The sequence below is a fragment of the Microtus oregoni genome, unplaced genomic scaffold (genome assembly GCF_018167655.1).
Source record: "Microtus oregoni isolate MIOR12 unplaced genomic scaffold, Mior012 000011F_ref0000422, whole genome shotgun sequence".
NCBI lineage: Eukaryota > Metazoa > Chordata > Mammalia > Rodentia > Cricetidae > Microtus > Microtus oregoni.
Window position 1 is genome coordinate 18172934 of NW_024543070.1, and position 21075 is coordinate 18194008.

Below are 21075 nucleotides of genomic sequence, written 5' to 3' on the forward strand. Positions count from 1 at the left end.
ACTCTCAATATACCATCAAGGTCACCCGTTTCACAGCTTCACACTTAGTGTAGGGTGGTTCACTACCCTGCAGAGATGAAACGGTGTCCCTGGACCACAGAGCCCAGGAAAGTCTCACTATCCCTACATTTGGCAATGAAAGAGCTGTCTTTGATCTGTGAGACTGGGCAGATGGTTTAGGTAGTCAGAATATTAGTTTGACTCATCTGTAAAATGGGGTTTTATTTCTCCTCCATGGGGATTGTCTGAGACCCACAGGCCGGTGGGAGACACTGACGGATGTCATCACATGACCCCGTCAAGCTCAGTTCATCCCCCTACACACACACCACACACACACACACACACACACACACACACACAGCATGTGTATGTATAAACACACAGTCATAAACACACTGCTCTACTCCCAACCTCTTTACTGACAGAGAGGTCCCTCATGAAAACTCTGAGTCACTCATGTGTTCTAGCTCCTGTCCTGAGAAGAGAGGCAGGCCTGACTTCAAAATGCAGATTTCCAAGCAGGCAGGATGGGGCCCTGTTGTCGACTCAGACTTGGAGTTTGAGGCCTGCTTGATCAGCATAGTGAGTTCTAGGCCAGTCAAGGCTACACAGTAAGATCCTGTCCTAATTAATTAATTAATCCTGTCCTTAAATAATTAAGGAAATATTTGCTTTATTTATTAGCATCTGTGTGTATGAGAATGTATGAGAATATATATGGGTGTGTAGGTTCCCAAGGAGGCCAGAAGAGGGCGCTGGATTCCCTAGCGCCACCTGAAGCATGTGGGCTGGGAACCGAACTCTGGTCCTCTGCAAGAGCAACAAGCACTCCTAACAGCTAGGCCATCTCTCTCTAGCCCCTCAACTCCACTTTTATTTTTCATTTTATGTTGTGTGGAAGAATGTTTTGCCTTACATGTATGTCTGTGTACCTCTTGTGTGCTGGGCCCTCAGAGGCCAGAAGAGTGGCAGTCCCCTGGGACTCGAGTTACAGACAGTTGTGAGCTGCCTGTGGGTGCTGAGAATTTAACCCAGGTCCTCTAGAAGAGCAGCCAGTGCTCTTAACTGCGGAACCATCTCTCCAGCCCATATTTTATTTTTGAGACAGTTTCACATAGCTCAGGTTGGCTCAAAATTTGATATGTAATCAAACATGACCTTGAACTTCTGGTCCTGCTGCCTGCACTTCAAAGCCCTGGGGTGTGTGTGTGTGTGTGTGTGTGTGTGTGTGTGTGTGTGTTTATTGTGTGCTTTTTGTGTTTTTTGGTCAACGCCTCATTATGTAGCATGTCAAGTTGGCCCAGAACTCAAGACCCTCCTACCTCCGGCTTTCAAGTGCTGAGACAGCAAGCATGTACTCTGTACCTAACTCCCAGCACCAGCTTGAACCAGGTGTTTGCCCTTGGGCAAGGATGTGGCCTCTCTGGGCATCAGTGACCTTCACTAGCAAGAGCAGCAGCGCCCAACACAAGAGGCTTCAGCTGGAAGGATGAACTGTCTCCCTGCCGGGCTTTGGAGCCATGGCTAATAATGTCTACCCATGCTGGAATCAGAGGTGAAATGTCAGGTGATAAACACGTGCACGCGCGTGCGCGCACACACACACACAGAGAGAGAGAGAGAGAGAGAGAGAGAGAGAGAGAGAGAGAGCACCAGTATCTCTCCCTGCAATTCTTCAGGTAGAAAAGGCACTTTATGAACCAAAACTTAGGACCTAATTAATTCAGTTAATCACAGGCCCAGTCACACTAGCCACGGGGACAGCTGAGAGAGGAGGTCACAATCTGCTCTCAGTTCCCCAAAAGGATGGAAGGCAGGAAATGAGGTGCTTAGTGGCTCTCCCCCTCCAAACTCAGGCTTTCCTATTCCCTGCTAACCAAAGCACACACTCCATTCCCAACTCCCTGGTGAAGCCCCTTCTCATGTCTAAATCCAATTTCTCCGCAGCAGCTGAGGCAGCACAGAGGTTCTGCGGTCACAATCCTGTTTATTCCAGGCAGGTTAGAAAGGCTGTGATTGGTCTTCAAATGGCCGGGCTGTGTGACACTCAGTTTGATGGTGGTAGTGGGGTGGGCGGATTGAGCCATAACTTCTGGAGGAAGTCGGGAATGAAGAAAGGGTCTGGTGGAGAAAAGGAAAAGTCTCCCTCGAAGGGACCTGTGTATGTGACCCTGTTAGTGGGGAGTGGCATGGCCCAAGACTCTCACCAGGGCTATAGAGGGGAGGAGGCAGCCCACACTGCCGAGTTATAAATCACCCTGGACTCAATTAGAGCCTGGGAAAGGTTGCGCACACCCAGCAGAAAGCGATGCTTGGCAGGCAGCCAGCTCCCTGAGGGGGGCAGGGGCAGGGCTAGTGTGTGCCTGTGTGTGTGTGCACGACTGTGTGTGTGCCTACTGTGCAGACGTACTTGTGTGTCCTCATCTGTGTGGGCATGTATGTGTACTGGCTTGCATCTGTCTGTTCAATACATGTGTAGGGTGGTATACATGCCTGTGGATTCTTGAATGTGTCATACCCTTGCTTACATGTCCTGTGTGATTGTCATGAAATAGGTCTTTATTGTATCTACTTGTCCCTAGCTGTGGTGTGTGTGTGTGGCTATAGGAGAGTCACCTGTCTCTGTACCTGTGTGCACAGGAATATGGGTATGAATGTAGCCATTTCTTCTACTTCACCTCTGTACCTGACTCCTGCTTGTGATCCCTGAAATGTCTTTGTGTTTGAGACTTAAATGCATGGGTGTGCATCTGTGCCGGTAGTAAATTGATTTGGGGTGTTTGCTTGCTTGTTGTTTGAGACAGGGTCTCTCTAGTTAGCCCCGACTGTCCTGGAACTCACTATGTAGACCAGGCTGGCCTGGAATTCTTGGAGAACCACCTGCTTCTGCCTCCAGAGTCCTGGGATTAAAGGTGTGGGCCATCACCTGCCTGGTAACTTAAACTGGATGTATGGGATGGAGAGAATTGTTCTTGGGAGAGGGGAGCTCTGAATTGAGGGGAGGCAGGAATGGAAAGAGACACAGATAGATAAAATTCAGAGCAGACAAAGAAGAAGTGAGAGCCGGTGAAGGCTAACAGGAAGACAGACAGAGGAACTACTTCTGAGTGGGGGTGGGGCAGTTTATAGAGCCTCTGAGAATGATTATGCCCATCCTCTGGGTAGGGAGGCTGGGTACCAGCTTTGTCTTGGTGGGGCACGGCCAGGAAACATCCTTGGGGTTCATCCCTCCATCATAATCATGATGGGATGAGCCGCGACATCGGGACGACACTCCTGAACACTCTCGGGCCCGCTAGGAAGAATGTACCCTTTCCATTCCCCTTTCGCAGATATGGAGACTGAGGGTCACTGCCTTTGCTCTCAACTAAAAATTAGTAGGGACAGAGTCCAAACCTGGGTCTGTCTAATTCCAAAGATCTCGTCACATTCGTTACTCCTCCCTCAGGTTCCTGGGGACACTCTTAGTGTATGATATGTAAGCCAACATGCTTCCCCAGGTTGCTGTTCACCCAGCCCACAACAGGTGTCAATGAAGGATTTGTTCGTTGGAAGAATTTGCCAGCAGTGGGACTGGAAACCTGTGAGTTATTCCATGAATAATGGCAGCCTCTGCTCCCCTCCCGGAAAGGAGGTGCTGCCCGGAGCCCCACAGAAGCTTCAGGATGAGGTTTTCCTGAATCCAGGCTGGACCCTGCCTGGACTTGACCCAACTCAGAGGTAAAATACATGAATGTTTCTCTGTACCTACATTATGTCCCAATTGTCCCGAGTCTTAGAAAAAAGACTTTCTTTTAGGTTTGTGTTTTTTTGTTTGTTTTGAGACAGGGTTTCTCTATAGCTTTGTAGCCTGTCCTGGAACTAGCTCTTGTAGATCAGGCTGACCTCGAACTCAGAGAGATCCACCTGCCTCTGCCTCCCAAGTGCTGGGATTAAATGTGTGTCCCACCACCACCCAGTGAGGAAAGATTTTTCAAACCTTCCTATTTGCTTGGAGCTCTGAGCAGGATTCCCCCATAGACAACATCTGGATAGGCACTGTTCCTTAGGAGCCAATTAGGGGCCCTGACTCAGTTTCCCCACTGCAATGGCATTTCTTTGAGGAATGTGAGTGGGGGTGGATATGAACTACTTAACCCTAGGTCTCCTTCCACAGCCTTAAGAACCTAACTTTGAGCTAGAGAGATACCTCGGCCTTTAAGGGCACTTACTGTTCTTGCACGAGATCTGAGTTTGGTCCCCAGCACCCACATCAGGTGGTTCACAGCACTTGGAACTCCAGCTCCAGGAGACCAAATCCCTTTTCTGGCGTTGGCAGGCACATGCACACACACACACACACACACACACACACACACACGTACTCATGCATCCATTTGCATAAATAAAAACAGCTGGAGAGATGGTTCAGGGGTCACAAGTACTTGCTGTTCTTGGAGAGGACTTGGGTTCGGTATCCAGGATCCACGTGGCAGCTTAGTGGCTATACCTCCTTACTGGGTATTCCTCCATTTTAAAGGGATTAGACACTACCTGGCCTCCAGGGCATGAGGCACTGCATCGGTGCACATATATCCAGACAGGCAAATATTCATTCACATAAATATGAGTAAAAAATTTTGTTTGGGGCTGGAGAGATGGCTCAGAGGTTAAGAGCACTGGCTGTTCTTCCAGAGGTCCTGAGTTCAATTCCCAGCAACCACATGGTGGCTCACAGCCATCTGTAATGAGATCTGGTGCCCTCTTCTGGCCTGCAAGCATACAGACTGACAGAACACTGTATATATAATAGATAGATAGATAGATAGATAGATAGATAGATAGATAGATAGATCTTTTTTAAAAAAAAAATTTGTTTGGCCGGGCAGTGGTGGTGCACACCTTTAATCCCAGCACTTGGGAGGCAGAGACAGGCGGATCTCTGTGAGTTCGAGGCCAGCCTGGTCTACAAGAGCTAGTTCCAGGACAGGCCCCAAAGCCACAGAGAAATCCTGTCTCGAAAAAAAAAAATTGTTTGTTTGTGTTTGAGACAGGATTTCTCTACTTAGTCCTAGATGACCCAGAACTGACTCAATAGAACAGGTTGTTCTCAAACTCAGAGATCTTCCTTCCTCTACCTCCAAAATGCTGGTATTAAATGCATTCACTACCATGCCTGACTCAGTAAAATCTTAAATAGAGATAAATAAAAGAAATCTCAGGAAAGAAATCAAGAAAGAGAGGGACTGAAGAAATGGCTCAGTGGTTCTGAGGATTTTTAAGAAGTTCCCTATACCCACATGGGGTGGTTCACAAAGGCCAGGCCAGTAGCTCCAGTGCTAGCGAATCTAACGCCCTCTTCTGGCCTCCGAGGGTACCACATGCATGTGAACATACATACACACAGAAAGACATACATCAATCAAAAAGAAAAACCCTCTTAATGTTTTTTTTTTACAAACAACAAGGGGCTGGAGAGATGGCCAGTGGTCAAGAACACTGACTGTCTGTTCTCCCAGAGGACCCAGGTTCAATTCCCAGCACCCTTATGGCAGCTCACAACTGTCTGTAACTCCAAGATCTGACAGCCTCACACAGACACGCACATCCGGCAAAACACTGATGCATGTAAAATAAAAGTAAATTACAAAGAACAAAATCTAACCCTAGCTGTGGCTCTTCCACCCCAGATCCAGAAGTCTGTCCTCCATTCGGGGTGAAACGCAAACACAGCAAGACATACAGCCTCCATCTCTCCTGCTCCAGACACATAAGCCCTGCAAGGGGTTCTTCCTCAGTCTCTTCAGAGACTCTCTCAGAACCACCACCCCTTCAGTGGCCATGTTCTGCTCCTGGGTCCCTCCAGAGCAGCCTCCAGAAGGAAATCCTGCTGGTGCCATCTCCACCCTGCCCCTTTGCAGGGAAGTGGGCATGGGGATCCTGGGTCCCTCCAGAGCAGCCTCCAGGAGGAAATCCTGCTGGTGCCATCTCCACCCTGCCCCTTTGCAGGGAAGTGGGCATGGGGATCCTGGGTCCCTCCAGAGCAGCCTCCAGGAGGAAATCCTGCTGGGTGCCATCTCCACCCTGCTCCCTTACAGGCCTCACATCTGGAACCATTTCGGCCTGGAAAGGCAGAGGACTGAGGGGCTGCCCCTCCTTTGATGTTGGGGCTGTGGGAAAGGGTCGTGCCCTTGAGGGGGGCGAGAGGTCACACTGCATGGTTGGCATCCCTCCTGAGGCTAGGAAAGGGGGCGTGGGAGGAGCTGACTGGGACAGGGCTGGGGGCGGGGCCTTATGAAGACGCAGGCAACTGCAGAAGGACTGAGAAGGCCAGCACTGTCATCACAAAGGAAAGGCAGTCATGCTTCCTCTTGCCAAGGCTCAGTTCCCCGCCGCTACAATAGAAAAGATCCACGGAGAAGGTTCTTTAATTTTTTTATTTTTAGTGGCTTTTTTTTTTTCAAGACAAGGTTTCTCTGTGTAGCCCTAGTCCAGAAACTTGCTCCGTATACCAGGCTGGCCTCAAACTCAGAGACCCACCTGCCTCTGCCTCCAGAGTGCTGGAATTAAAGGTGTGGGCCACTGCCATTCAGCTTTGTTTTATTTTATCAAGAAATTGTCTTACTGTGTTGCTATGCAGTCCGGGCTGTCTTAGAACTCATTATGCAGTCCAAGATGGGTTTAAACTCATGATAATCCCTCTGCCTCAGGATCACGAATGCTAGGATTACAGTTATGAGCCACCACATTTGCTCAAAGAGGATGCTCCCAGGCAGGGTATGGTTCATGACGTAGGAGTCCAGCGCTTGGGAGGCAGAGGCATCTGGAAGTTCAGGCTACCCTTGGTTAGCTATACAGTGAGTTAAAAAAAAAAAAAAAGATGGGGGGGCTGGTTGAAGAAATGGCTCAGCGGTTAAGAGCATTGCCTGCTCTTCCAAAGGTCCTGAGTTCAATTCCCAGCAACCACATGGTGGCTCACAACCATCTGTAATGGGGTTTGGTGCCCTCTTCTGGCCTGCAGACATACACACAGACAGAATATTGTATACATAATAAATAAATAAATAAATAAATAAATATTTTTTAAAAAAGATACAGAGAAGCTGTGTCTAGACAAACCAAAAAAAAAATCAGTAAAAGGGGAGAATTGATTCCTACAAGTTGTTCCCTAACCTCCATATGTGCACCATGGTTCGTGCATGTCTGCACATAAATAAAAACTTAAGATGTGTTTCCACAAGGGGCCAGCAGCATCCCAGTAAAGCTCAGGTTGGGACAGCTGCTGCTGCTATTGTCATTACTATTACCATTTTCTTTAAAAAAAAAAAAACTATTTCAAACAGGGTGGTGGTGGCGCATGCCAGCACTCAGGAGGCAGAAGTAGATGATTCTCTGAGTTCAAGGCCAGCCTGCTCTACAGAGCGAGTTCCAGCATAGCCAGGGACACACAGAGAAACCCTGTCTCAGAAAACCAACAAAACAAAACAAAACCAAAACTGTTTAAACACCAAAACTGCCGTTCCGTTGTAGGGTCCAGGAGAACACACCTGCGTTAATCACAGACTGTGGAACCAAACACTGACACGTGGGGGAGGGCGGAATGGGATACTTGGGGAGAATTCCCACAGGAAGCAGGGGGCTGCCCTTCAGACACAAGAGTGCCTGACAAAATAAGAGTGTGGGCTGGGGAGACAGGGTGTTCCAGGAAGCAGACAAGCTTAACTAAGCCCTGGAGACAGAAGGGTGCCCTACAGGCCTGGAGAGGAGGAGGGGGCTCCTGGTGTAAGGCGCAAGGCCGACAGGAGAGGGGAAGAGCTCCAGTGGCCCTGACTTAACTGGGGCGATGAATGCAGCAGAGCCTAACGGCTCCTTCTAGGGTAGGACTCTGCCCTGAGGACCTCTTTGCCCCACCTACACTGCATCCCATTCCATGCTCCCAGGATCCGCAGGGGCTACCGACACCCACTCCCACCTAGCCCCCCTACCCGGCTCGGAGAAATCAGGTGGCTGTTCCCGCCTCTCCTTATTTATTCCTTTACCCCCCCCCCCTTTTCTTTTTCAGGAGACGATAATTATTCAGATCAGCCTGGTGATTTACTCGGCAATCAGAGCCGCTCGATGCGGTGGCCGCGGAGCCGAGACAGACGAGCATCGCCAAGGAGGATGAGACCGGGGGCTCAGCCCCCTCCCTCCCGCTCGCCCGCCCGGTCTTTGTTCTCTTCGAGGTCTGCACCCGCGCTGCTGGCCCACAGTGGAGGCGCCCAGCCTCACGGACACAGCAGCGACCTCGGGGGCTGAGAGCAACTGTACACAGGCTTGCTCCTCAGAGAGGGGCATATGGGGGCACGTGTTGGATGTGCGTGTTTGTGTGTATAAGGGGAAGGCGATGGAGTATACCAGTGGGAGCATCGCTGTCAGGTGTGCAATTGGGATGTGTGCACCTGTTTACCTACCAGGGCCTTAGCACAGGTGTTACTGCAGGCTTGCTTAAAAGTGTGATGGGCAGGTAACCAAGTGGATGTATTTGAGGCACACATAGAAAGAAGAGAGGACGACGGTTGAGGCTCCGGTGAGGCAACCGTCTGAGAGACAGATGGGACAAGGCAAGGTTCTAGTTTATTCTCTCTGACCGCTTGTGCTGGAGCAGGCCGGGGCCAGGGGTGATGAGCTCAGAGCCTAGGTCCGTGGTGGGACCCAGCGGTCAAGTGACAGAGGTGCGGCTGTGTTCAAAGGCGAGCGTACATGCGTGTTCAAAGGTGCGGGTGCATTTGTGTCCGCAGACCTTCGCCTCCTCCTGCCTGCGGGCGGGCGCGGTGACGATGACCTCATTACCGCCTCCACAAGGCCCCTTGAAATCCCTGCGCCTCCGCATTTGGCTGCTCTAAAGTGATGGGAACGGCCTGCGCTTCCTGATCAATCGCTTAAAATTCAGGGTCGGCTCGCTGCGCTAGAGGGCTGCCTGCCAGCCCCGCGCAGTGCGCTCTGCCGCCTCCCCCCACTCCCTTGCTTTGGGGTGGTGGGGGGAGTCGCGATGCCGTCGTATTGGAAAACATCCCCGCGCTGGCTGGGGGGCCCGGTGGGGCCAGCGCTGGAAGCCGTTCCACTCGAGCAGATGGCTGTGAAACTTTGGCGGCGAGATAAATTGGGTCTGACGGCGTGAGGCCGGCTCACAGATGGGCGGGATTCTCACGCCGGCCCCCACGTCCGGCCCGGCTGCGGGCAGGGGCCGGCGCCGCGCAGAGCCCCCCTTGGGTACTAGTCCCGCCAACTTAGGGCTCCCGGGAGCCACCCACCCTCCTGGGACCTCCCTCGGTCGAGGGCGCCCTCCATCACCTTCCTTCCGGCCCCAGAGCTCCCGAGAGACGAGCCAGAGGGAGGGGCGCCCCCAACGACCGCCCAGTCACCTCCGCCAAGCTGGCAGCTGGGCTTTCCCCCTCCTCTGCCAGCCGCAGAGGCCTGAAGCGTGAAGGTTAACAGCTGGGGGGGAGGCTGCGTCTCCCTCTCTCACCCCCTCTTTGCTGCAGCCCCGCCCATCTGCCAGCCCTGGGGATGTCGTAAACAGGGCTGTGAGGTGTGTGTGCGGAGGGGGGCTGAAAGGAGGGATAGAGAGGAAGCCAGACAAAGAAAGCGAAAATGTGCGAGAGGCGACGAGAGACCAAAGCATAGACCAAGGGACCTAGAGAGGCAGAGAAACAGAGATGGAGGGTTAGACACAGAGACACCCACAGAGAGAAAGGATGTAAGAACCTCGGAGCTAGACAGAAACACATGATTGGAAATGGGAGGAAGGGGAAGGATGGAGCAAGGGCACTAAATACTGGCAGAGGTGTAAGGTGCACCGGCCTCGAGGTTTGGACGACCCTGGAGGATGGGAATGTGCAGAGGCTGGGGAGCAGGGCAGGACCCTGGGCTATTCCAACCCTACCCAGAGCATGGGAGTGCCACTGTCCGTGGCCGCGCCCTAGATCTCCGCGTCATTTCCCCCGCCTCGGTTTCCCCTGGAGTGCGGGGGTATGGGAACACTGCACAACTGTCGCTCGGCTGCAGAGCCCTCCCTGTAGAGCTGCCTCGTCCACGCATCAGTCCAGCGGGCAGATATCGATCCTTTCCAGCCAAGCTCGATACCCGCGGCCTGCAGCCTGCTGTGCTACAAAGAAAGAAAGGCTAGCTCTTCAGGACGCCTCCGCGGAGATTCTGTGCCAGAATGAACCCTGGAAGGCCAGGGTCAGAGCGGAGAACTGGCTCCTGCAGGTCTCTGTACAGCGCCACTAGGCAGGCCAGGCAGTCTGAGGCAGGAGCATAACTTGGGTGACCTCGGACCCAGCCTCCTACAGGGCGCGCGAAGCCAAAAGGAGAAAAAATATTCATGGAGTTGATGAAGTTGAAGTTTTGTAAAGGGCGTGAAGGAGACAGCCAATCAGCAGGCCGTTATTTACATGGCCTCTCGGATTGGCTCTCATGGTGCCTCTTTAGAATATTACTTTGAAATCTTAAGAAAAACGTAAATCCCACCCATGAGGAAGGAAGGAGGCTCTAACAAACCCCTCCAAATTTCATGTCAGGTTCCCCCTGGGAGAACTCCCCCAGACAAGCTCTGAAGGGAGCTGGAAAGTGGAATGCCCAATCCACAGATAGAGATCCAAACTGAGATCCAAAGGAACAGAGGTGCAGTTTAGCTGTAACCCAGCAGACAGGTGGTACCCGGCACTCTTCTACCTACCCACATGGGGGTGGGGGTGTCAGACATGTTGGGAAGAAGGGCTTGGTTCTGGCAGTCTGTTAAAAGTCATCCAGTGTCATGAAAGGGACTGACCCACTGGGCAATTCTCTGGTTTGCTCCAGAACACTGCAAGCTTGCAGACCACAGTTTCAGAGGTAGGCTGGTTGTTCCCTCGCTTACCCTCGGGCCAGTCTGACCTGGAGATCTGTTTCCCCCCACAAGCCAGTCAGGCAGACATGAATACCTGGGGCGGGGGGTAGTGGGGGTGAGTGTGTGCAGTGACAGACTGAAGCCTCCCGAGCCTATAAAAGGGTGTCTTGATCAATCCACCCCAGGAGTCTCCTGCATCCATGCAGACTGCCCTGTTCAGCAAACCCTGAGACTCCCTCAGGGAGAGGAAGAAACTGGGATATTAGCAGCTAAGCATGGAGAGTCCGTTTCCACCAGGACCTCCCCACCCTCCCCTTACCCAGGGAGTTGGCCCTTCCACCCACGCTGAGAAAAATGTGGTGGGGTGCCTTTCCCAAATCTCACCCATTTTTATGACCCACACCCTTCTGCCAGGGGCCTAGACGACTCAAGACTCTGGGGGTAAAGACTATCAAGGGCGCTAGGAACTTAGATCTGTGGCTAAGGCTAAAGAGAAAATCCCTCAGCCTGTGGTGAAGTGGGATGTTGGTGGGTGAATGGACTCTGGGAAGGTTCTATCCCACCTAAAGACAGAGCCTGGAGATCCCACTTCACCCAAATCCTGACAGCATCTGTGAAGGTTCCTGTGGTCCCTGTGTGCATACCCCTGTGATAGCTGGCTGCAGTAAGCACACCTTGTTTGCAGTGCCGTGGACCAGTGCCTAAGCACCTAAGGGATTCCACCACCTTCCACCCACCAAAGCTCAACCTCCTAATGACCCAACCTGTTGTTTGTTTTTGTTTTTTTTTTTTTGGTTTTTTTTTTTTTTTTTGGTTTTTCGAGACTGGGTTTCTCTGTGGCTTTGGAGCCTGTCCTGGAACTAGCTCTTGTAGACCAGGCTGGTCTCGAACTCACAGAGATCCACCTGCCTCTGCCTCCCAAGTGCTAGGATTAAAGGCGTGCGCCACCACCGCCCGGTTCCAGCCTGCTGTTTGACTCGAGACACAGCTCAGTTCAGCTCTGGGCCCTGGGCCTCCTGCAAGGCTGTGTCCTCCGGAACCTACCATTCTCAGTGGAGGCTGCTACAAAGAAATTCTAGAGGCAGTGGGTCTGTCCAAGAGGAGCTTGAAAGACACAGTTGGTTTAGCCTACATCCGGAAGTGGAGTGGGGCAGCAGCAAGGTTGCCAAATCCCACGGTCCCCACAAAGTCACAAACTCCCATCCCTGCCTCCCTGCCCACCTCATAAAAAGCAGGGGTGGTGCTGGAGAGTGGAGGACGTGTGTGTGTGTGTGTGTGTGTGTGTGTGTGTGTGTGTGTGTGTATGTGAGAGTGTTATGTGTACACAGGGTTTGAGAGCCTCCCCCTCACCCCCGCTGCCTCTGCCACGGTGGCACTCTGAGAAGCTGAGATAATCCCTTGCCATCTGTCTTGTGTTGCTAACCCGCTCAGCCGGACAGCTGCCCAGGCCACAGCTCTGCAGATGGGTGCAGAGGAGTGAGGGGCACTGAAGGAGCTGGCTAACTCCAAGGACCAGGCAGGAAGGATACTTGATCCTCCTACACCAGAATATACCTACGGTACAGAAGAAGAGAATAAAGCCAGAGATGGGCTAGTCGGGACTTCCCCTGCTCCTGTTTTTTGACTGTGGGCTGGAGGTTGGGAGTGACCCTCCCAGCATGCAGTAAGGCGGACAGGGATGGTCTGTGAACTTATTTTTGCTTACCCTCTTTTATGTGTAAATACATCCCTCCCATGGCCAGGCAAATCCATCTCAATTCTTCCTCCTTCTCCAGACAGACCAGCACCAGGACCTTCAGTTTGTTTCCCAGAGCACAGAGGAAGGCACACGGGATATTTAGCTGGTAGACCTGCTGGTACAGGCTCATTCCCTGAGATAAGGAAACAGCTCAGTGAGGAAGGGGGAGGTGCTGGAGGAGCATATCTCTAGGTCTGCCTCCATAACTGTTCCCCATAATAAAGTCTCTCCCCCTGCCTCAGCACCCACTCCCAACCTGTGGCTCTGTCCCTCATGAGGCTGTGAAGTTTTTAGTTAAAGCCAGATGATCAGACTCAGGAGATGTCAGGATGGGTTAGGCAGGGTCTGGGGAAGGATAAAGTTTTGTCGTTGTGTGGGTCCTCACCTTCCCCCTCCCTGCAAGTCATCTCTTTCCTCACACGCAAACAGCGTGCTTCCACACGCAAACAGCGCTCTTCCACACGCAAACAGCGCGCTTCCACACACAAACAGCGCGCTTCCACACGCAAACAGCACGCTTCCACACGCAAACAGCACGCTTCCACACGCATCTCCTCTTACTTCAAGCTGCACCTACACCCACACAAATGTACTCACGGTCATACGCGGTGCCTGTAAACATAGCTGCACAGATACAAATGCAAACTCAGCCTTCCAGGGCCACACACCAATGCACAGTCCTCAACGCTCACACCAAACATTGTCCTCCCTTGACCAACACACACTTGGGCTCCCAATTTCTAAATGCCACCTGCGACCCCCCAGCCACGCCATCGTGTATAGGGAAACATCTCATCTAGTAGGTAAGAATCTGTTCTGTCCTTCCCGCCTGTGTAAAACACTCTCCAGGCCCTTAAGGCCTTGGGAACTGCCTCCAGGCCACAGTCCTGGAGAAAAGCCCCTACTCTTTTGGGTTCTCAGCCTTCCTAGGCCCAGGAAGAAAAAAGGAACAGGATCATGTCCCTTGGGCTCCTTGGCAGGGGATGAGACAGACCTGGAGCCATGGACTCCAGGCCTTGTCATATACACACCTCATACACTCATCTGCCCAGCCCTCACCCACAGTCACACGCTGGTGCTCACAAACCACCCTCACGTTCACACAAGTCCCTGTCACCTCGTCACACAGTCAGCCACACTCCCAGGCAGCCTCTCACTCCTTCCACCCAGTTACAGTCCCACCATCCTATCCTATTGCAGTCATAGCCCCACCTGGACAGGCAGCCACGCTGGGGCCCTGAGGTCAGCATCTCGCTGGCAGAGGCTCTGAGGCCCACACAACAGTCTGGTATGCAGAGAGACAGGAAGAGATGCCTGCCGCAGAGGCTCCTGAATAATTCAGGGCAGTCACTGTTCTGGAGGCAGTGGCCTGTCAGCTGCAGGGGAAAGTTGGTGGCTGGGTTGTTCTGAAAAGATCCCTCCCAGGGCTGCAAGGGAAGTCTGCCCAGTTTAGAGGTTCATGAAGCCCCACATGCTCTTTCTCTTTTCATCTTTATCAGGGCTGGCAAGACTTTACAGGTGGGGAAACTGAGGCTCAAGGTTGCCAAGTAGGACCCCAGGCTCCCACCAGCACCCTCTTCTCCATATACGTAATCAGAGAGCCTTTTTGCTCGTTTTGCCTACATGCAGATGGGAGGTGAGTGAGGACGTAATCTGAGAGCCTACAGTGTGTCGCTGGGGCTGGAACAGGAGAAGGCCTCTAGCTCTTCACCTGAGTATAGTAGGCCCGCGGGTACTGCCTGAGGAATGAAGGCATCAGGCAAGGGCAGTACGGTAACTCATGCCTCAACCTTAGTTCACCTAACAGACCTCTCTGTGCCTCAGTTTCCTTGTCTGTAACATGGGTGCCGAGGGCACTGACTTCATGGTAAGGATTTAGGACAGGCTATTGACATGCAGTCTCTCCATTCTAAAGGCTCTAAGTAGCTAAAACTATGGTATGGGAGGCTGAAGAGATGGCTCACCATTAGGAACACTGGATGCTCTTTCAGTGAACCCCAGTTCAATTCTCAGCACCCACATAGTTGCTCACAACCTTTTATAACTCCAGTTCCAGGGGCTCCAATGCCCTCTGCTGGCCTCCGCAGGCAGCAGGCACACACATACACACTATACATACATACATACATGTACACACACACATACATGCTGCATGTACATACATGTACACATACATACATGTTGCATGTACATCATGTACACCTACATGCTGTACATGTACACATACACACTGTACATACACACATGTGCACACACATACACGCTGTACATACATACATGTACAGAAATTGAAAACAAAATAAAATAATTTTTAGGATAAAAATAAAAGTGTGGCATGGATAATCTTGCCAGAGGAGAGCTAGCCTCAAAGCAGTGGTCTCTACGCACCCTCCCTGGCTGGGTGCTGGGCCTTGAAAACCCTCCTTTCCTGCTGCCCCTCTCCAGCCCAGTGTCTGTCACCTTCCCAAGACAACAGCTGTGGTCTTTTACAAAGTCCACCTCACCCCCAACTTCAGCACCCAGATGGCTGTTCCCCTGTGTTTCATAGGCTTCTCTACCTCACACACTGAGGTTGGCGCAGGGTGGGATTTTTAAGCCCTGGTTACCCTGTGTCATGTCAGCAAGCTAGGCTGTCTCTGCAAACCAGCAAGATCATGGGTCTGTTCTCTCTGCCAAAATAAAAATGCCCTCCTGGTCAGAACCTCTTAAAAGATCAGGCTGGGTGGTTGTGGAGCAGGCCTTTAATCCCAGCAGAGGCAGGCAGATCTCTACGAGTTCAAGGTCAGCCTGGTCTACAGAGTGAGTTCCAGGACAGCTAGGATTACACACAGAGAAACCCTGTCTCAAAAAGCCAAAAAAAAAAAAAAAATCAGAACATGGATGCTTTGCTCAAAGACCAAGCATCAGGTTCCCTGAGCTGAAGGGTCATCTACCCAAAGCCAGGGTACCAGCAGTTAGAGGAAAATGGCATATGATTGGCTTGCCAGAAAGGCATACACTCACTCAGTCTCCAGAGCCCTGAGCCCAGATATTACAGAACATCCTCCACATTTGATTCAAAATAAAAGCCACAGCAAGCCATAGACCCGAAACTTAGACGTCGGCGGAAATTAAAATAGCTTCTCGCTGTTTCCTGGTTTCAGTATTCTGGACAAGCTCGTGAAGCCGAATCAGGCACTGGGCTGTCTCTGACTTTGTTCTTGTGCTGTTTCTGCTTCACTGGGACCTCAACACATGCTTTTCTTCCTGGAGCTGACCCTGGCAGGTCTTGGTGGGGATCATCTGGACCCCAAAAATGAGGTCAATCCCACCCGAATGTGTCCACGCCCATGCAGCGCCCCCATGTTTTTTGTGGTCCCTCGGGAGGCGAGAGACTAGGGCTACCCCAGACACCCCTCCTCTCAGCTGCTCCCCACAAGGTTTCCAGCAACCCCCGGGCCCCTCCCTTTTCTGGGGAACCTTGCGGCTGGGCCCGTGCCTGCGGCGAGTCTCACCCCAGTATTATTTTAGTCACAGACAGACACGAGGCAGATGGTGACAACATCCCTTCCCAGCTCCCCACTGACGAGAGCCCGAGCCGTTGCCGCCCTGAAGCCTCAGGGTTCTTCTCCCTCAGGAATATTTCAGTCCCGACTCAGTGGCTAAATGTAGCTGCTCGTGTGAGACTAGCTCACATCTGCGCCTCCTCTCCTCTTCCCTGCACCCTGCCCAATTCCAGGGCCGCGGTGAGAGTCCCTAGGATGCCCTGCCCACCTCACCCCTCCCTATTCCCCCTCTGCTCTTCTGGGTGCCTGCTATCAGGCCATGAGCACTGACCCCTAGGAGAGGCAACCTTTGTGCCCACTTGACAGATGGGGAAACAAGGGTTCTGAAAGAAACCGGGGCCCAAGAGTCAAACACACCAGGCGAGGAAACATAGGCATCCCTTTGTCACTTCCGTCTCCACCTCCGGTCTCCGTCTCTGGCTCTGTGCTAGCCTCCAGCAACCTTTGTTCAGGGTCACAGACAGTCCCAAAGGTGTTGCCAAGCTGGAGGTAACTACTAGGGGCAGGAGGGAGGGCGCAGGGGAGGGGCGGGGAGTGAGGGGGGTCCTGTGGTATGCTCAGGCATGTCCAGGCAGACACAAAATAAAGTCAGGACAAGATGGTGTCACCTCAGCCATTTGACTTCCCTCTAGGATCTGACCTGGGGCTCAAGTCTGGTCTAGCCCTACCTGCCTTCTTCTGGCAGGTTCTGGCTCAGAGGCTAGGAGCATCCAGGGCAGGATGGAGACGTTCAGGGCGAGGGAGCTGTGGCAGAGGACAGGCCTGGTACCAGCTGTACAGGTACTTCGTAAATCACTCAACTTCTTGGGCTCTTTGCCTTCATCTGTTAAATTCGGAACAGTAGTATGCCCCTTTGCCCCTAATTAGGTACGGAGACCTCTAGATTCCCAGGCCACCGCCAATAAATATTTTTTTTTTAATAAATGATGGATCGCTGAAATTAACATCAGGCATGGCTCAATTGGGCTGATTCTCTTTGGAACCTCAGCTTTACCTTGGTGGTCCACTAAGAGCTGAAGATGGCTCCTGCCCAGCTCCCACAATACAAAGTACTTGCGGCCATTCATATGTAGGTAGGCACAGGGCAGAGGGCCAGGCTCAGGCTAACAGGGCATGGGAGATGGGTTAAGGTTGATTTGGTTCTCAGGCCCATTTCTCCAGCCACCCACTCTGACTGGCCTTGAGAGCTGAGGGTGCATCCTTGGCAGGTGAGGACATGTTTATACCCAGTCAGACCTCCTAGTTGTGGGTTCCTACCTGCCTCCAGCACAGACCCCCTCCTCTACCTCAGCTGGCCTAATTCTGTAGGGCTTGGCCAAGACACACACTAGCAAACACACCCATCCAGCTGGGTGTGGAGACACAGTCTTTTAATCCCAGTGCTTGGGAAGCAGAGGCAGATGGATCTCTGTGAGTTCCAGGCCAGTTCTCAAAAATAAAACAAGAACAAACAAAACCCCACCCCCACCCATCCCAGTGACCCTCACACCCTACAGAGGCCTCCGAACTCACACCCTTCAACTGGAGGCACAGATGCAAAGATGTACATGACTCAATGTTTGTGATAACGTATTCAGTTGGCAAACATCTTTTTGTTTTGTTTTGTGTTTTCGAGACAGGGTCTCTCTATAGCTTTGGAGCCTGTCCTGGAACTTGCTCTGTTGACCAGGCTAGCCTCGAACTCACAGAGATCCACCTGTCTCTGCCTCATGAGTGCTGGGATTAAAGGCGTGCGCCACCACCGCCCGACTGGTAAACATCTTTGTATTGCCGGGCCCACCATATATCATGATCCCAAACACGTGCAGCAGAAACTGCACCCTTGCAGTCACACAGCAAGACTGTGAACACGAGTGGCAACACCCGGGCCAGCCCACAGGAACGAAGCGAGTCCCAGCAGCTCTGAGACAGTCTGGGTGGGAGACAGGGCCTTGGAGGAAGAATGGCCAGGTCAGGATCAGCTCTGCCAGCTCTGCATTGATAAGACTAGAGCCCAGTATTCATGGCCCACAGCAAGCAGGTCTTCTGTGGTTAAAAAGACAGAAATTGGGCTGGAGAGATGGTTCAGGGGTGAAGACCACTTACTGCTCTTCCAGAAGACCCGAGTTCCATTCTCAGCACCCACAGGGCAGCTTACAACTAACCATTGTAACTCCAGTTCCAGGGGATCTGTCGCCCTCTTCTGGCCTCCTTGGGCACAGCATGTATATGATGCAAATAATAATATAGGCAAAACACCATACACATCAAATAAAAATAAATCTCTTTTTTTTAAATATTTATTTATTTATTATGCACACAATATTCTGTCTGTGTGTATGCCTGCAGGCCAGAAGAGGGCACCAGACCCAATTACAGATGGTTGTGAGCCACCATGTGGTTGCTGGGAATTGAACTCAGGACCTTTGGAAGAGCAGGCAATGCTCTTAACCTCTGAGCCATCTCTCCAGTCCCCAATAAATCTCTTTTAAAAGGTCAGGAATTGGCAGGTTTGGTGGCATATGCCTATGGCCCTTGAACTGGGGAGGCTGAGGCTAGGCATTGATCTACACAGAGACACAGTGAGAGCCTGCCTAAAACAAAACAAACCCAGGCACAATGGCACAAACCTTTCCTCTAGAGCTTAGGAGGTGGGGTCAGGGGACTCAGTAGTTTATTATCCTTAGGCTGGGCGGTCCTGGCGCAGGCCTTTAATCCCAGCAATTGGGAGGCAGAGGCAGGAGAATCTCTGTGAGTTCGAGGCCAGCCTGCTGTACAGAGCTAGTTCCAGGGTTCCAGGACAGGTTCCAAAGCTACACAGAAACACTATCTCGAAAAAAAAATTTTTTTTTTTTTTTTTTTTGGTTTTTCGAGACAGGGTTTCTCTGTAGCTTTGGTGCCCATCCCGGAACTAGCTCTTGTAGACCAGGCTGGGGAAAAAAAATTTAATAAAAAAAAAAAAAAGATTGTTCTTAGTTTAGTTACATAACAGCAAAGCAGGCTCAAGGCTAGCCTGGGCTACAGGAGATACTATCTCAAAAAGAAAAAGAAAAAAGAAAAAAAAGGACTAGTGACATGGTTCAGCAGATAAAACCCCTGCTTCACAAGCCTGACTGGAGCTCACTGTCCAAGACTCATATAAAAAGATGGATGTGGTAAGCATCTGTGGTCCCAGCACTCCTGTGGTGAGGTGGGAAGCTCAAATATCAGCTAACGTGAGTATGCTATACACCAGAAACAAAAACAACCCAGCCTAACCAGCAGCCCTCCCAAAGCATGCCCTCAGACGTGTGTGCGCATGCGCGCACGTGTGTTTATCTAAATAAACATTTTTTAGAGCAAACAAAAGGTCCCCTGTGGTGGCACAAGCCTGCCATCCCCCCCCCCCCAAAAAACAGAGGGTGGGGCACAACCCGGTGAGAAGATGCAAACCTTGGCTCTCAGTGCTCTAGGGGCAGAGGCAGATGACACTCTGGGTCTGGTGTACATAGAGTTCAGGTCAACCAAGGCTACCTAGTGAGATCCAGTCTCAAACAAACAAAGGGGCCGGAGACAGGGCTCAGCAGTTAAGAGCACTGGGTGCTCTTCTAGAGGATCCGGGTCCGATAGCCAGCACCCACATGCTGGCTCACTCCGGTTCCAGGGGATCGGCCATCCTCTTCCGGCGTTCACAGGCACTGACTGCATGCGGTGCATATACATACATGTAGGCAAATCACCCATACACAGAATACATTTAATAACTATTTTTTAAAGATAAAGCTCTCCCCTAATGGTGTACCTGAACTTGTCACCACTACCAACCTCTCTCCCAGTAGCCACCTGCCAAGGTCACCCTCACACTTCTCACAGCAAACTGGGTGGGGCTGCTCACTGTCACCACTAAAACCACAAGAAAAGAAAAGCTGAGTGCCTGCGCAGAAACCTGTGGAGACGCTTGGCTGAGTTCTGAGCAGGAAACCGCACTCAGCCAATCACAGGCCAGCCGTGTTGACAGAACAGGCCTCAAGGACACCGCCAAGCAGCCCCGGAGCTCGGGGAAGGCCTGTCGGAGAAGGGACCTCTCTTCTCTGGTTCTGCCTCCCTCTGGGTTCACCTGTGACTTCCAGCCCTCACGGCCACTCTGTGGTGCCTGCTCCCCGGGGCTAGCATCTGCGACCCTCCATTCTCTCACTCCTCCTGTTCTTACTTTTGTTTTCCTTTGTTTGGGGAACTCACTCTTGAGCTGGTGGCATTCTTCACGACTCAGCCTCCTGAATGATGGAATCACAGACATGAGCCACTCTACCCGACTGTGTGTTTCTCTAGGACTCTTCCAACGCCGTTCTCTCCGCCGAAAACATGTTCCCGGTCTCTATCTTCTGACATCCAGACTATCCATCAAAGCCAATGTCATCTCCCCAGAGAAGCCTCTACCAGGAAAAAGAAAAACAAAAATCTCAGTTGAGTGCAGGAAGGAGAAAAGAGGACCCAGGTGGGATACGTAAGAAGCAGCCCATCGCTGCCCAGAGCACAGGAGACTTCGAGAACCAGGGCCTCAATTCTCCAGGCTGCTGGGGGATTCCTAGGAATGGTCAAGATCAACCTCTGCATCTTTTGACACCAGCACTAATGGTGCCAGCTACAGAGGGTTGTTGGTGTTTTATACAGATCAAGGCAATGACCATCCAGTCTGCTAGGAATTATTGAAAAGTTGGTTTCACTTAAGAACGAAGCGAATCAGTAAAACTGTCATTTTATGAAATATCAACCTTGAATACACATCTATTTAAGGCCTTATGAGATGGCCTGGGAAATTCACACATGCCAAGAAGACAGGGTTTCTCTGTGTAATAAACAGTCTTGGCTATCCTTGAACTCATTTGTAAACCAGCTTGGCCTCGATCTCCCTCCCAAGTCCTGAGATTAAAGGAATACACCCCCTGCCATGCCAGACTATGAATTTTATTTTTAATTAAAAA

At 51.6% G+C, this 21075-nt stretch overlaps 1 protein-coding gene across 1 annotated transcript in view; it reads right to left on the minus strand.

Moving 5' to 3' along the window:
• The window catches only part of LOC121453282 (PH and SEC7 domain-containing protein 2-like), a 124258-nt gene extending 103846 nt beyond the window's left edge, over positions 1-20412 (minus strand). The window contains exon 1 of the mRNA XM_041659917.1: positions 20333-20412. The gene's annotated coding sequence lies outside the window, so the exon portion shown is untranslated. The remainder of the gene's footprint in view (positions 1-20332) is intronic.
• Between the last annotated feature and the right edge of the window lie 663 nt (positions 20413-21075).